Source organism: Sciurus carolinensis, chromosome 1 (assembly GCF_902686445.1).
Source record: "Sciurus carolinensis chromosome 1, mSciCar1.2, whole genome shotgun sequence".
In the NCBI taxonomy this organism is placed as follows: domain Eukaryota; kingdom Metazoa; phylum Chordata; class Mammalia; order Rodentia; family Sciuridae; genus Sciurus; species Sciurus carolinensis.
This window is the reverse complement of record NC_062213.1, coordinates 159,534,300-159,548,999: the sequence shown is the minus strand read 5'-3', so window position 1 is coordinate 159,548,999 and position 14,700 is coordinate 159,534,300. Positions and strand designations below refer to the sequence as shown.

The 14,700-nt window shown below is 37.0% G+C and overlaps 1 pseudogene; it reads left to right on the top strand.

The window, feature by feature from the left end:
• The first annotated feature begins 3,405 nt into the window (after positions 1-3,405).
• LOC124962100 (MICOS complex subunit MIC25-like) lies at positions 3,406-14,039 on the top strand (annotated as a pseudogene).
• Positions 14,040-14,700: the final 661 nt, after the last annotated feature.

Below are 14,700 nucleotides of genomic sequence, written 5' to 3'. Positions count from 1 at the left end.
AAGGAACTAACCAGGCACACAGGAAAAGAAATATGAATAGTCAACAAATATATGAAAAAATATTCAACACATCTAACAATTAAGAAAAATGCAAATTAAAGCTTACACTGAGATTCCATCTCACTCCAGTCACAATGGCAATTATTAAGATTGTAAATAACAGTAAATCTTGGTGAGGATGTGGGGGAAAATGTACACTCATACATTGCTGGTGGGAATGCAAATTGGTACAACAATTCTAGAAAGCAGTAGGGAGTTTCCTCAGAAAACTTGGATTGGAACCACCATTTGAATGAGTTACCCCACTCCTCATTATACACCCAAAGAACTTAAAATCAGCCTACTACAGTGAAACAGCTACCTCAATGTTTATAGCAGCTCAATTCACAATAGTTAAACTATGGAACCAACTTAGGTGCCCTTCAACAGTGAATGGATAAACAAAATGTTGCATGTATACACAATGAACTATTATTCACCCCTAAAGAAGAATGGAATTATGGCATTAGCCAGTAAATGAATGAAACTGCAGACTATCGGCTAAGTGAAATAAGCCAATCTCCCCCCCAAAACAAAGACTGAATGTTCTCTCTGATATGTGGATGCTAACACACAAGGGGGTTGGGAGGGAGGTAGATGCTCATTGAATTAGACAAAGAGGAATGAAGGAAAGAGAGGGGATATTGAAATAGGAAAGACAGTAGGATGAATCAGACAAACTTCCATGGGTTTATATATGAATACATGGCCAGTGTAACTCCACATCATGTACAACCACAAGAATGGGAAGTTATTCTCCATGTATGTATATTTCAAAATATACTCTTATCACGTATATCTAAAAATAAAAAATAATAATAAAAAGAAATGATATATCATTTTTAAACATTCATTAATACTTTAATATAAAGAATAGAGGAGACAAGACTCATAACTTATTACCAGATTCCAAGAGACATGCTTAAGGGGCACCCTCAGGCCCTACTCATATACATTCACTCCTACAGCAAAAAGAGAGAATTAACACAATGGTTATGGACACCACAACTTTGAGGAGTCTTAATCAAAATCATTCCAATACACCTTTAGAATATACAGAATTGTTAAAAGAAGAGTCTCTGAGGGTATACCCCACATACCCTGCTGTATAAAACACAATTTCCAGATCTACAAGGAGGACCCCACTCTTTTGGGACCTACAAGGAAAATGGAATCTCCAGGCTCTGAAAAAATGTACACTAATCATAATCAAAGAACTAACAGGGAATCTATACTACGGAACCCATTTGGAAATAAATTGAAAAAATTCAAAACAACCTGATATTCCAGAACACACTGGCAAGAGAAGGCTGTGCCCTAAACAGGCCCACAAAAGTGGAAGACAAATTCATCTCAACAGATGCATAAAACCCAACACAAGATTATAAAATATGAAAAAACTAGGTGACATGATGCTTCCTAAAGTTCACAATCAATCAGTAACTGATCCTAAAGATATTGAAGTGGATCAAATACCACATAATTTCAAAGTAGCATTGTAAAAATGATCAATGAACTCTGAGAAAACACAGAAAAATAACTGAACAATTAAGGAAGTCAGAAAGGATATGAATGAAAAATTCAACAAGGAGATGAAAGTATTGAAAAAGAAATCTTGGAAATGAAAGACACAATAAATCAAATAAAATGTTCAAGAAAAAGAGTCTCCCCAGTAAAGGAGACCACACTAAAGACACTCTCAGAGCTGGAAAACAAAGTTGCTGGCCTTGAACATTCAGACAGTATTAAAGGAAAGAAAAGAAGTAATGATGACCAGAATAAACAAGAATTCTACAACAACATTAAGAGACCAAATTTAAGAATCATTAAAATTGAAGCAGTTGTATCCAGTAAATGGCATAGATAACTTATTCAGGAAAATAATAACAGAAAAATGTCCAAATTTTGAGAATGAGATGGACGTCCAGGTACAGAAGACATTCAGAACCCCAAATAGACAGATCAAAAAAAGAACTTTTCCATGACACATTATATTAAAATGCCTAACTTACAGAAAAAGGATATGATTTTAAAAGCCTCAGGAGAAAGATATCAGGTTACATTTAGTAGCAAACCAATCAAAATCACTTCCAATTTGTTAGCACAAACTCTAAAAATGCAGGAAGACTTGGAATGATGTGTTCCAAGCGCTGAACAAAAATAATAGTCCACCAAGATTACTATATTCAGTAAATCTATCCCTTAAAATTGAAGAACAAGTAAAAATCTTCCAAGATAAGCAGAAACTAAAAGAATTCATGACTAATGAATTGGCACTACAGAAAATACTTAAATAATTTCTACACAGAGAAGAAATAAAAAACAAACCCCAGAGCTCACAAATGAACAAATTTTATTTGAAGAGTTGTAAGCAAACAAGAAATAGTACCAAATTAAACATCAGAAATAAATCAAAATGGCAGAAATTAATAAACATCTCTCTATAATAATATTGAATGTAAATTATCTCAACTCTCCAATTAAAAGACATAGGCTGGCAGAATGGGTGAATAATCAATTCCCAGCTATCTGTTGTTTGCATGAGACTCATCTTACAAGCAAACACAGCTACCATCTAAAGCAAAAGGATGGAAATGTATAGGCCATTCAAAGGGAGCCTGAATGCAAGCAGAATAGCTACTCTCATATCTAACTGGCAGACTTTAAGACAAAATTGATCTGAAGAAACAAAGAAGATCTTTAATACTGGCAAAGGATCAATCCAACAAGAAGATATAATGATAGAATTTTTTTTTTTTTTGGTGCTGGGGATCAACCCAGGGCCTTGTGCTTACAAGGCAAGCACTCTACCAACTGAGCTATCTCCCCAGCACCTGATAGAAATATTTATGCCTCAAATTTTGGTGCACCTAATTACATAAAATAGACACTACTCAAATTAAAGACTCAGACTCCAATGTCATAAAACTGGATGCTTTCAACATACCTCTCTCACCAATATGTAGGTCATCTAAACATAAACTCAGTAAAACCTCCTCGGATACACATGCACACACACACACACATAAATCAAATGGACTTCTCAGATATCTATAGAATATTTCATCCAACAAGAGCCAAAAATCACTTTTTTCTCATCTGCTCATGAAACTTGCTCCAAAAATAGACCATATTTCAGGCCACAAAGCAACTCAGAAAATTCAAACAAATCAATGTAATTGCTTGCATTTTATTTGATCTTTTATAATGCAATTAGAACTCAATGCCAGAAAAAAAAAAAAATATATATATATATATACACACATGGGGATTGAACATTACACTTTTGAATGATGAGTAGGTGATAGGAGAAACCAAGGGATAAATTTAAAAATTCTTAGAATCAAACAAGAATAGTGATACAACATGCCAGAACTGCTGGGATACCATGATGGCAGTTTTAAAAGGAAAGTTTATAGATATGAGTACCTACGTAAGGAAATCCAGAATGATCTCAAATAAACAATCTAATGATGCATCTCAAGATCCCTGAAAAACAAAAACAAAACAATTTCAAAACCAGCAGAAGGAAGGGAATAATTAAGATAAGAGCCAAAAACAAAGAAATAGAGAATAAAAAGAAAACAACAAAGGATCGATGAAAGTAAGAATTGATTCTTTAAAAGAAGATAAAAAAGACTGATAAACCCTTAGCCAAACAAACCAAACCAAACAAATAAAATAAAACAGAAAATACAAATTAATAAAATTTGAAAATTAGAGAGAGAGAAAAGTAGAAATCACCACAGACTTCACAGAAGTCCAGAGAATCATTAGGAACTATTTTGAAAACTTTTTCTCCAATAAATTGGAAAACCTAGATGAAATGGATACCTTTCTAGACACACATGAGCTGGAAAATTGAATTGAGCAAACTTAGAATACCTAATCATTCCTGAAAGTACCCAGAAAACACTCCAGACACGGGAACTTATGCAAGAGATTTTATTAATCGAACAGGCAGTGTCTGCCTGTAGGGTGAGAGAGAGAGAGAGAGAGAGAGAGAGAGAGAGAGAAAGAGAGAGAGAAAGAAAGAAAGAATGAGAGAGAAAGAGAACATGAGAGAGAGAGTGAGTGAGAGAGAGAATGGTGAATCTATTCTTAAGTAGTGGAATTTCACGGGCTAATAACAATTGGAACAATGACTGACTAGGGAGTTTGCAGGCTAACAATTTGGGTTGTAAAGTGGCGGTGGGGAGACAGAATAATGGTGGCAGGAAAATAGCAGACCAATATTCCTCCCTTTTTGTTTTTATAGATACCGGGGGTGGGACAATGGTCTTTCTTCTGTAGCTTCTTCCTGCTGGTTAGGGACGAAGAGTCTCATTCCTGTAAAAAAAGAGGACTAGGGAGGGCTTTAGGTGGGAGCAGAGCTTTTGTAACCAGAGGTGTCAATAGTGAATCGCAGGTCCGGTTTTGGGTGTCAGGGGTTGGTAGTCTTGAAGGAGAAGAGGTTGATTGACCAATTGGTTGGTGAACTTGTTTGTGTCCACCAGCTCCAGAACTTGTGTATCTGTTCTTGTAGGAACTTCTTTACGCAATTTAGCAGGCATGGTCCTGTTTAGGAAGATCTGTAGACCTTAAAACGACCAAAAATTCTGACTCTGGCAGGTTCTCTTCATGGTTATCAGGCACTCCTGCCTAAGACTCTCTTTAGTAGCCTCCAGTCTTACTTATTCTTGGGTTAAAATGAGCGCAGTTCTTAAATTCCAATGAAGGAACTATCGTCTTTCCTTTTAAACCCAGTTATGGCTGTATTTTGATTATAACTGTTTTTGCTAGGTGTTCAAGACCAAACTGGCCAAATTGACCTTGTTCCTATCTGCTATTAGGGTTAGCTGAGTTCTCACAGGGGTTACTCATGGAGAACTTGAGAGCAGCTTCTTAGCTCCTTTAGTGCCATTTGCTACGTAGGGTCTCCTTGATGAGGTGGCATCCTTTGGAAGCATCAAGGATGTCTCCCTTTTTCAGTGACCCTTCTCTTTGCAGAAGGTGCACTGATTGGCTTTTCATCCTCTAGTGGTCTCATTAATCTCCCTGATTGGAAGGTCATATGGCCCAGAATTGCAAAGCTCCTTTGAGAAGCTCTCACATTCCCTGGGATCAGGCTGACTCAGAGGGCAAGAACCAACTACTGGTTTTCTTGGCCCTTTTGTGCTAATCTTGATCTTAAACTTGACCTTAAACATCCAGCAAGCCAGTTTCACCAGTCATAAGGTAAGATTACTGGACTTTAACTTTATTGTTTATGACTTTACAGTTATTTAATTGACCCCCTTTTATTTAATTGGGGCCTTTATTATCTTATCTGTCCTATAGGTGATGGCTTATTATCTCAAATTAATTTAGGTCATTTGTTCTTGAAGCAGTACTCCTGCAAAACATTAATCAGGCAACAGTTATAGAGTTTACAAGGAAAATACAAAATGGAATTAACAACAATAAAATATTTAGTTTGTGTAATAGCCATCTTGAATTTTGGCTGAGCTATACATTATATCCCTTGTTTGAGATCACAGTAATTTCACAACCAAAAAAACAAAAAACAAAAAACGAATCTGTTGATTATAATTTTAAATAAGCTGAAGTTTGGCTTATTTTGAAGCTATTCTGACATGCAGCAGGGTGGGAGGCAGAGCCTTATCCAGGTAAGACAGGGCTCTTCACAAATCTTAGGTAAAGTGTTCTAGTTCTGAGGCTGATCTTTGCCTTTTTCTTAAATGTCATTTTAAGAAGTTTACATATATTGTTCCCTGGGTCTGTATGAACATTAATTAACACAATGTAACATTATATCTAAAACATGAATCAAGGAAAGGAAAGACTGAGAGAACTTTTAACTTTCCTTTGGTGTGGCAAAGTGGCAAAATGCTTTCATGGTTCAGGATATTAACCTTTAAACAAATCAGGCTCTAATAGGTCCTGTTATAGAACATTAAATGATATAAATAAATCCCCAATACTATTCTTATTGACACAAAGAGGGGCTGAAACAAAGAGAAGAGAGGGTTTGAACATGAGGAATCTCTACCCACTTGCTGCTGCAGTGACAGAAGTTGTATATAAGTCCCACTCTCTGACCAAGGGGAGTCATTCTCTAATTTAAATTGGGGTTGGACTGTGTTACAATAGAAAATGAGCCTGTGAGATTTGAGATCTGGACTCCAATGAACAGGCTGAATGTTTTTGAGGAGACAGTCAAGTGGGTAAGGGTCGCAGAGAATTTTAGATTGGGCAGAGCCATGGCTAAGTGTTCTCAGGAGACCGGAGAAGGGAAACAGGAGAGGAAGGGGTGTCCCCACAAACTCTCTGATTTCCCACATAGGAGCAGACCATCAGTGAGGGTCATCACCGCTCCTGACAGGTTTGCAGCCAAAGTCAAGGGAGACCATGGCCCAGTGCTAGTGTTTTCATAGAGAGAGAGAGGGACAGAGAGAGTTCAGGGCAACCATAGAAGAGCTCCAAGGACTCACTGCCAGTAGAGAGAATTGAATTGAATTCTGTGGTGGGTGAGGAGGTCGGAAATGGCAAGAGGCAGAAACACCCTACTGTGGATATTGGCTAGGAAGGAGGGAGCACAGTCAAGGCAGTTCTGATACCCATGAGGGGAGAGCCAGCAGACAATGATTGTGGATCCCATCCCAGGTTTCATCACAGAAAGACTTTCCTACCCAGAAATATTTTCTTCTCCCTTCTACTAAATATATTCTTGTACCTAGAACCTTTTATCTTTCTTTCCTATATGTTGACCCTTTTTGTTCACATTCTGAAACAACTCTTATGAAATTTAGATAAATTACTCCATTTTAATAAGATGAAATATTTTGTTATGTAAAGTACTCTAATTGAAACACAGTTGAAATTTTTGAATCCCTTTGTGTATAGAATTATACCTGTTAGGACTTAAGTCTTAGTAACCTTGCTTTTAGTGATGACACAGAGCAATGTTAAACCCCTTTTATATACCAATCTATGAAAACACCAATATGCTTAAGTATGTTACCCCCATGGAATTTAAGGAGTTAAGAGTACTCGATGTTATTTAACAGTTAGCATTTTAACTTTGTAAATTAATCAGATGTCTCTAACAATCACATTTGAGTAATCTCATACATGTCAAATGTAATTCACTCATCTTATTGTAAAAAATCAAGATATCAGGTAAGTGTATTGAATAGTATCTACTGTCTCTTTCCTGTTGAAGAAAAGTCCTAGAAACAATTGATATTAGGGATTTTATAAACATCAACATTTTATTAATTTGACCACCTAGAGACTTGTGAGGTAAGTAAATTTAAAGACATTTTACCTTCATTTGTTTAACCAATTTTAAATTGACCCATTTTAAGTCATATGAATTAAAGGTATCTGGATCCATTTTTTAATTTTCATTCATGAGTGCTATATTTGGATGCACACATATAGACAGACAACATGATATCAGACAACAGGATATACACATAACACAAAAGCAAAGGCCTTGTAGTTTTTTATAGGTGAATCCCCATTGCAATGTAACAGATGTTCAAAAATAACTCTACAGTTGAATAAAAATAGAACTGATCAAAAAACCATTAACCTAAGTATGTAGGATCAAAAATTTACCATTTAAGAAAAACAAAACAAGAGTCCTAGAAGAAAGAATGATAACGGCCATTAATTATTTTAGTAAAATAGCATGAAAGCATGAAAAAGAGAAAGGAAGAGAGAGGGAGGAAGAAGAAGAAGAAGAAGAAGAAGAAGAAGAAGAAGAAGAAGAAGAAGAAGAAGAAGAAGAAGAAGAAGAAGAAGAACAAGAAGGAGAGAGAGAGAGAGAGAGAAAGTTCACAAGAAAGAGAAAACTTGAATGTAGGGAAATCTCTTTCCATTTCCCTGAGCACTCTCAGAAATTAAAAAGATCCCTAAAAATGTTGGAATCTAAAGTGCCATTTGGTTTGAGGTCCAGGGTGAAGTGGAGGGACTCTTAAATTAACTAAGAGGCAACCCAGGGGGGTATGGGTGGAGATTGCAAGAGAGGAATTGGTGAATATAGAGGTGAGGTGTCCCTCGGCCCCCAAGGAATCACCCAAGCAAAGGACAAGTTATCCAGGGAGTCGTCACTACCACTAGATAAGTGTCAAGGCTAAGCCTGTAGGGGTACCTGGGTGCCTGGCACCAGGGCTTTCGTAGAGACAAAAATGTCATAGAGAACCCAGGACCAGAGTAGGTCTCACAAGAGGCAGTCCTCTTAGGAAAGAATCCCCCACCTCTCAGGAAAGAGTCCCCCATCGACCCAGAGCTCCCCCACAGCAATCAGTATAGGGATTCAGCCATAGTTGCAAGAACCATGGCTGGGGGTTCCCCTGACCTGCAGAGAATCTCAGGGGTGCCGGACACTCAACCATCACTTCCCAGGTAACCAAAATCTGGGGGAGAAACCACTTACCAAATGAGGCCAGTGTCTGGATGTGGAGGAGAGTGTCCAGGCGAATGGAAGGTGAGACGAGCCTTGAGGGAGTGGGGGTCTGGGGCCACAGATGGGATTCCACTAGCCTAAGTGGCAGTAGAAGAGCCCATCCGAGTCACAGCATCAATGAAACTCCCAGAAACCATTCCCGATGCGGGAACTCAGGCAAGAGATTTTACTAAGTAGATAGGCAGAGTGAGAGAGAGAGAGAGAGAGAGAGAGAAAATGAGAGAGAGAGAGAGAGAGAGAGGGAATAAGAGAGAGAGAGAGTAGGAGTGAGTGAGAGAGAGAATGGTGGTGGAGCTATTCTTAAGTAGTGGAATTTCCTGGGCTAATAACAATTGGACCAATGGCTGACGAGGAGTTCACAGGCTAACAATCTGGGTTATAAAGTGGTGTAGAGGAGGCAGAAAGAATGGTGGCAGCAAAATAGCAGATCTGATGCCAACAATTCCAATAACTAGCAATGATAAAAGGAGTAATAAAGAAAAGTCCAGAACCAGATGGATTCTCAACTGAATTCTACCCATACCTTTAAATAAGAAGTAATACCACTGCTCCTCCAATTATTCCATGAAATAAAAGGAATGAAACACTTCTGAATTTATTCTGTGAAGCCATATCACCCTCATATCATAACCAGAAGAGAACACATTAAGGAAATACCTACAGACCAATATCCCTAATGAACTTAGATGCAAAAACCCTTAATAAATATTAACAAATCATTGTCAACAATGTATTGAGGGTTGTACATCATCACCAAATTGGTTTTACCCCAGGGTTGCAAGGGTGTTTTGATATATGCAAATCAATAAAAGTAATTCAACACATAAATAGAAGTAAGGACAAAAATAACAGTCATCTCTAGATGCACAGAATGTGTTTAACAAAATTCTGCACCCATTCATGATTTAAAAAAAAAAAGACACTGAATAATCTAGAGTAGAAGGAACTTACCTTGCCATCATAAAGGCTACATATGACAAACCCAAAGCCACCATCCTAGTGAATGAGAAAAAACTGAAAGCACTTTCTTTAAAATCTGGAATAAAACAAGGTTATCCACTCTTACTACTCCTATTCAGTATAGTCCTAGAAATTCTTGTTAGAGAAATGAGACAAGAGAAGGAAATAAAAGGGACAAAACCAGGAAAGTTACAAGTCAAATTATCACTGTTTGCAAATGATATGATCCTATATTTAGAAAATCTGAAAAACTCCACCACAAGACTACTAGAGTTAATAAACAAATTCAGCAAAGCAGCAGGTTGCAAAATCAACTTACAAAAATCAATAGCTTTTCTATACACTAATAATGAGTCTGCTGGGAAGAAATCAGGAAAAACAATCACATTTACAATAGCCTCAAACAAACAAATAAACAAAAACCTAGGAATAAATCTAACCAAGGAGGTGAAAGTTCTCTATAATGGAAACTATAGAACTCTGAAGAAAGAAATTGAAGAAGACACAAGAAGATGGAAAGACCTCCCATGTTCATGGATAGGCAGAATTAATATTGTTAGAATAGCCATATTACCAAAGACAACACACAGATTCAATACAATCCCCATCAAAATACCAATGACATTCTTCACTGAACTAGAAAAAAACAGTCCTAAAATTCATTTAAGAGAATAAAAGAAACAGAATAACTAAAGCAATCCTAAGCACTCCTCGCCCCCCGCCCCCCGCACCACCAAAAAAAGGATAAAAGCATTCTGGAGGCATCATAATACCTGGCTTCAAATTATACTACAGAGTATAGTAACAAACACTGCATGGTACTGGCATAAAAACAGACCAGACTAATGGAACAGAATAGAAGACATAGAGAGGTGCCAAAACATACTTGGAGAAAAGATAACCTTCTTAATAAATAGTACTTGGAAAACTGATTATCAATACATAGAAAAATGAGATTAGATTCTTTCACCTTACACAAAAATAACTCAAAGCGGATCAAAGACATAGGAATTAGACCAGAAACTATGCAAGTCCTAGAAGAAAACCTAGGGTTAACATTCTAACATTAGGCACAGGAAATGACTTTCTCAACAGGACCCCTAAAGCTCAAGAAAAACACCAAGAATTAATAAATTGGATGGCATCAAATTAAAAAGCTCTGCAGAGCAAAGGAAAACTTAAGAATGTGAAGAGAGAACTTATAGAATGGGAGAAAATCTTTGCTAGCTCCTCTTCTGACAAGATTAATATCCAGAACACATAAAAAACTCAAAAACTTAACCACCAAAAACCCAAAAAAACCCAATCAATACAAATGCAGATGAACTAAACAGACATTTCTTGAAAGAAAACCTGTAGTGTTTTTTTTAAGGTCATTATTTTATTCATGCATTACAATTGTGGGCTTCCTTTTTACATATTCATACATGCACATAAAAAGCACTTGCTATGTATGTTGACATCATTTCATGGTAAAAAAAATTAATAAGGTAGGAAAAGAAGGAAACTACCTCAACATAATATAAGCCATATGTGTAAAGCTATAGCAAACATAACTCAATGATGAAAAACTGAAAACTTTTCCTTTAAGATCATGAACAAGGCAAGGGTACCTGCTTTTTCTATTTCTATTCAACATAGTCCTGGGAGTTTTAACCAGATCAATCAGGCAAGGAAAAATAAACAAATAAAATGCATCCAAATGGAAAGAATGAGGTACATTTTTCTGTGTTGACAGATGAAATATTATCTGTGGAAAACCTTAAAGATACCAGCAAAACGAAAAGCAAAAAAAAAGTTAGAATTAAGTGAATGAAACAAAGTAACTGAAAAACAAGGTAGCTGGTATGAAGTCAGCACACAAATATTAGTTGCATTTCTAAACACAAAAACAATCTAATGAAAATTTTTAAAAATTCCATTTAATAGCATCAAAGAATAAAATGCATACGAATTAACCAAGAAGATGAAAGACTTGTGAAATGAAAACTATAAAACATTGCTAAAAGAAATTAAAGACATAAAAAAATGAAAACTCATCCCATGTTCTTTCATTGGAAGACTTAATATTGTTAAAATATCTGTACTACCCAAAGAAATCTACAGATTCATTGCAACCCCTATTAAAATCTCAGTAATATGTTTTGAAGAACTAGAATACCCATCTAAAAATTCATATGTAATCTCAAAGGACCCCATAGTCAAAACAAACTTGAAAAAAAAATCTGTATTTAGGGATGTAATTCAGTGGTAGAGCACTGATCTTGAGTATGTGAGGCACTGGATTCAATCCCTAGTATAGAAAAAAAAGGAGAACAAATCAAGAAAACTCACACTTCCTAATTTCAAAAGTTACTACCAAGCTACAGTCATCAAAACAATATCTTGGCACAAACACAAGTGTATAGAACAATGAAGTAGAATAAAAAGCCCAGAAATAAACCCTTGCATAGGTGATCAAAGGATTTTCAACAAGAGTGCAAAGACCATTCAACCATTCAATGGTGAAAGGATAGTATTTTCAACAAATTATGCTGGGAGAAGTAGATCTCCACATGCAAACAATGAAAGATCTAAATATAAGACCTAAAACATAAAATTCTTAGAAGAAAAATGTAAGACAAAAACTTAATAACATTGGATTTAGCTATGATTTTTTGTGTATGACACCAAAAATGACCACAAAAGAAAAAATAGATAAATTGTATATCATGAAAATTTTAAAATTTTGTGTATCAAGGAACACCATCAACAGGGTACAAACACAACCTATAGAATGGAAGAAAATGTTTGCAAATCATATATCTGATAAAGGATGAATATTCAGAATACACAGAGAACTCCTAAAACTCTGTAATAAAAACAACAAAAAAACCCAAGCAACTCAATTCAAAAATGAGTAAAGAACTTGAACTCTGTTATTCTCAGTGTCCAAAGAAGATATATAAACACACATGAAAAGATGTTCCACATCACTAATCATTAGGGAAATACAAATTTAAAATATTATGAGATACTATCTCATGCTTATTAGAATGTTCACTATCAAAAAACCAGAAAATTATAAGTGTTGGCAAGGATATCAAGTAATTGGACTTGTGCACTCTTGATGGGAATGTAAAATGGTATGAACACTATGGAAAACAGGATAGTGGGTTCTCAAAAAATTAAAACTAGAATTACCATATGATCTAGTAATTTCACTTTTGGGTTATATACCCAAAAAAACTCAAGGCAGAGTCTTGAAGAGATTATCTGTACATTCATGTTTATAGCATCATCATTCACAATAGCTAAAAGATGGAAGAAACCCAAATGTCCATTTATGGATGAATGGATAAGCAAACATGGTATATACATACTATGCAATATTTTTAAACCCTAAAAAAATGGGAAATTCTGAAATATGCTGCAACATGGATGAGACTTGGAGACATTATGCTAAGTGAAATAAACCAGTCCTTAAAAGTCAAATATTATATGATTACACTTATATGAAGTATTTACGGTAGTTAAAATCATGGAGACAGAAGTAAATTGTGATTGCCAGGGGCTGAGGGGGGAGGAAGAAGTAGGGAGGGATTGATTGATAGGTATAGAGTTTCAGTTTTAAGGAATGAAGAGTTATGGAGGTGGGCGTGGTGATGGTTACACGGCACTATGAATGTGCTTAATACCACTAACTACACTTAAAAATGGTGAGGATAGTAACCATCTATGGTTATATAATGTGTATTTTATCACAATTAAAAAAAAATGGGAAAAGGCTGGTGCAGCATGCACAGAGTGCAGCGTCTTCCTGGTTGCTCTGGAGACGATTCTTATGGTTACCTGTCCATGACTCTGACACCCTCCTGCCAAAGCCAAGTGCGGAGAGCTGTGAGAGGACAAGGTGTCTTTCAGCATGGACCAGGAGGAGCAAGTCAGGATGCTGCTGCGCATCTGACTGTCTGAAAATGTGGTGAACCTCATGAAGGATCCCTGCTAGCCTTCAAAATGGCAGCAACCCACCTCTCCAACTTGTAGGTGTAGCCCTGCAGAAGGCAGCTCCAGAGCGCCTTAGAAAGAATCCAAACTGCCCAGGTTCAAGACCAGTGGTGGTCAGCAGCCCTCAGGGGTAAAGGAAGATCTCAAGAGGTTCAAACAGGAGCAGGCCTCTATCCAGGATGAGCTGTTCCAGGAGGTGACGAGGGAGAGAGAGGCAGCCACCAAGCACTTGAAGGCGTCCCTGCCCCAGGAGGAGGCCAGCACTGACCCTGAGAAGCAGAAGTCAGCCCAGCTGGCCAGGGAACTGGAAAGCAGAGAGGCTGAGCTCAGACATGGCGACACCTTCTCTAAGGAGCATCTGGAAGGACTCATGAAGAAGAACGCTGAGACGTATAAACTGTCTTCATAGCAATTCCACGAGGCCGCCTCAAAAGAGGAGAGCATGATAAAGGACCCCAGGAAGCTCCCTTTGCCCCTTGGATTGTGTGAAGACACAGAGGGAAGGGGCTGTCTCTGCCCAGGAAGCAGGACCTCATCTCACAATGCATCTGCCAGCAACTTGACCTTGGGCTTCCCAGCCTCCAGAACTGAGAAGTAAATGTGTACTCTTTATAAGCCACCCCATCTGTAGAACTCTGTTACAGCAACCCCAAAGGGCTGTTATACTGTTATTAATGATGGCAGTCATTTGAATGACTTTTATAGCACTTGTTGGGTATAGAATAGAACAGACTTGATAAATAAATCAAATTTCCAAAATTTAAAAAAAGGGAAAAAAAACTCCTGGACATTAAAAACAACAACAACAAACAAAAAAAAAAAAAAAAAAAAAAAACTCCTGGACTTACTTAGAAGTATTTGGTGAAGAAAATAAATAGCCTATCACACATCTGATAAATTCCATATAATAGTAACTTTCTTGTGCACAGAAGGTTTATTTTCTACATATGTGTATGTATGTAAAACATTTATAAGTACCACTCTGGTCTGAATGTTTGTATCCTCTCAAAATGCATACGATGCAATCTTAAGCACCAGGGCAAAGGTATTAGGGTAATGGGTTCTTTGAGAGGTGAGGAGGTCACAGGGGTAGATTTCTCATGAGTGGCATTGGTGCTTTTATGAAAGAGAAGGAGGGAGCTCATTCGACCCTTCTGCCAGGTGAGGACACGAATCAGGAAGCAGGCCTTGCCAGACACTGGATCTTAGACTTCCCAGCCTCCAGAACTATGAGGAATAAGTGTTTGCTGTTTAAAGGC